The sequence below is a fragment of the Apteryx rowi genome, unplaced genomic scaffold (genome assembly GCF_003343035.1).
Source record: "Apteryx rowi isolate R43461 unplaced genomic scaffold, aptRow1 scaffold_119, whole genome shotgun sequence".
Classification (NCBI taxonomy): domain Eukaryota; kingdom Metazoa; phylum Chordata; class Aves; order Apterygiformes; family Apterygidae; genus Apteryx; species Apteryx rowi.
Window position 1 is genome coordinate 678,767 of NW_020447408.1, and position 2,612 is coordinate 681,378.

The following is a 2,612-nucleotide window of genomic DNA, read 5'->3' on the forward strand; positions in this document are numbered from 1 at the left end:
GCAGCGCCTGCACGCTGCCTCGCTAATTGCTCTCCGCTAATGGCCAGCTTGGCTCGCTCACAACCGGGAGCCCATTAGGTTCTGCCCGGCGACGTGCTCACCGTTTTGTGGGCTTGACTGGCAGGGCATTTTGCTAAAGCTAATTAGTAAGAAGAGAGGAAGGCAGCAAGCTTCAAGGATGCTTTGAAGTTTCCTTGACTTCAGAGAGTGTCCTGTCCCTGAGGAGAGGGTGGGAAACTGCCGGCAGAGGCTGCTTTCATTCGAGGAGCTGCCCTGCAGGCCGGCGTCTTCCCCGGTGCCTGCCTCGGCTGCGCGTGCCCGTGGGCGCCGGTCCGGCCGGCAGCTCCTCGGGGAGGAGAGCCCCGGCATGGTCTGGCCGAGGTGGTGCCCCGAGCTCGGGTCCTCGGGAGCAACCAGAGCGTGGGAGAACTTCCCCAGCAAAGGCGCTGGGAGAAACACGGGGCGGCGGAGCCGCACGGGTGCCACGTCCTCAGCGTTGATGATGCGTGCTCTTGCTTCCTCTTCCATGACCTTGTTTGTAAACACTGCAACTTTCCTAACCTTTGCTTCGACAGCATGAAACCCGGCTCTTAACCTCACGTGGCCATGAGCACCATGAGGCATCGCCCCTCGCCGGCGCTGGCCCCCGCAACGCCCGGGTCTTCGGGGCCCGGCCGCCGGGTCGGGGCGGTTCGTTCCTGACGGCGGCACGTCGCCCCGTCCCTTTGCACACTCCTGAGACAGGAACATCACCAAGCACGCAACTTATCTCTGGAATGAGCTTTTAATTAGGGAATAATTGCAGCAGCTGTGGCGTATTATGTGATTTTTAATGAATACTAATTTTTAAAGTTTCACCTAAGAAAACTGCTGCCTTGGAAGTTGGAGAGGGGGAGACCCTAGCCCTTCGGTGGCCCCGCACACCATCGCCAGGCCAGGTTCCCGCACCGGCGCCGCCGGCCGCCAGCCCCTGCCCGTGCTGGCTGCTCACCGGCTCCCTTCCACCCTGCTCCCAGCTGGGCTCCTCTTGGCACTGCCGGTTCCTTTCGCTGGACGCTCAGTGGTGCCCAGCTATTCAGGAAGACGGGAATTATGCATCGGTTGTGCTGCTGAAGGACATCGGTGGTCTGCCCTTTGGAAAAGATTTTGTTGACTTAAAGGACACTGCAAATCTCCGGAGCATTTAAATGATTAAAAATGAATCAGCAACAAAGTTAATTACTGTGTTCACACTGCTGGTATGCATTGAAATGTCCCTCATTATCCGCCTGTGAGCACTGGTCTAAATTCTTTGAACATAAACATTTATTAATGGGAGTCAATCCATCATTAAAACTCAGGACTCGGTGCAGAGCCCTGATGCTCTCAGACAGCAGCGAGAGCTGGGCGGCGGGTCTGGGCCAGGCTTCTCCCGGACGTGCCGGGTCATAGCCCCGTACTTACTTAGAGCTTTTCCCCTTGGGGAGAAACCTGCGATCCGAGGCTCTGAAATGCAGGGCTTTGGGAGGATGCAGCTGTCCCCGGCTTGCTCCGCTAATGCGAGCGCAGGAAGCCCTGCTCCCAGCACCGGCTCTTCCCCTGCTCCCCGTTACGTGCATGCTGTCATCCCCGCTCTTCCAGCTGCGACGGCGGCTCAGCGAGCAGCCTGGGGCCGGGGGAGCATTGCTGCGTGCCCTGCCAGTGCCTCCGAGGGGCCTGCAGCTCTGTCAGCCCCTGCTATTTGCTCATCAGCTGGCGGGTTGCAGTGTCCTAAAAGCTGGCAGCAATGTCGTTTTGCAGTGCCGTTTTATCTTCCTCGCGCCTCAGCCTCTCGTATGCTTGACCCAATTTTGCAGGTTTTCATCGGGTTTTGCTCAAGCTTTCAGCTGATGCCCATTTGTGTAGTGCTGCCAGCAGCCGGGTGCTGCAGGCTGCATACGGTGGGCACGGCGGAAACGGCGGGCACGGCAGGCTCACGCACTGCGGTCRTGTTGGCTGCGATGCTCCTGCTCCGGTTTTTCCCCCGCACGTCGCCCTGCCCTGCATGTGCGGTGCCTGCGATGGGCCGGCGCTCCTCCCTCCTTCCCGCCGCCTCCGGGCGCAGGCTCGGCTGCTGCCAGCTCTGCCCGTAGGTCCGCGCTCCAGGGACTCTTTGCGGTCATCCCGGCCCTCCAGCTGCCACGGGAGCAGCGCTCGTGGCCGCCCCGGCACGGAGGCGCTGGAGAGGCGGGTGGGACATGGCGCYGAGGAGCGGCGGGCTGGTGCCTGGTGCTGCTGGACGGATTTCCCCGGCTGCCCCGGCTGCCCAGCCCCGCGTGCTGCCGCTGGTACCAAGACAGCAGCATCAGCTGCACGAGGGAGAAAGCCCAGCCCTCGCCACGGGAGCCAGCACTTGGGATTTTTTTGCCAAATTAAACAGTTTGTTTTTATGCCGACAAGTGGCTGCAGCGCAGGATTACACACACTTCAGGCTGTAGCCCCTGCGGAGCGCCGTGCATGAGCCGCCAAATCCTCTGCATACAATGAGCTGCAACAGGCAAATATTTACCCGGGCGCCGTCCCTGCGCGCCTGCGGGCCGTGCAAGCACAGCAGCAAGCACAGAGCTGTGATGGGATTATCGAACCTGCGCCCC

At 60.7% G+C, this 2,612-nt stretch overlaps 2 protein-coding genes across 2 annotated transcripts in view; one reads left to right on the forward strand and one right to left on the reverse strand.

Annotated features, from left to right (window-relative positions):
* Positions 1-2,612, forward strand: part of HS3ST2 (heparan sulfate-glucosamine 3-sulfotransferase 2) — a gene marked incomplete at its 5' end in the record, with an annotated part of 12,335 nt that overhangs the window by 4,327 nt on the left and 5,396 nt on the right. The window lies entirely within an intron of this gene.
* USP31 (ubiquitin specific peptidase 31) overlaps positions 988-2,612 on the reverse strand; it is an 84,229-nt gene continuing 82,604 nt past the window's right edge. The window contains exon 21 of the transcript XR_003256611.1: positions 988-1,132. The gene's annotated coding sequence lies outside the window, so the exon portion shown is untranslated. The remainder of the gene's footprint in view (positions 1,133-2,612) is intronic.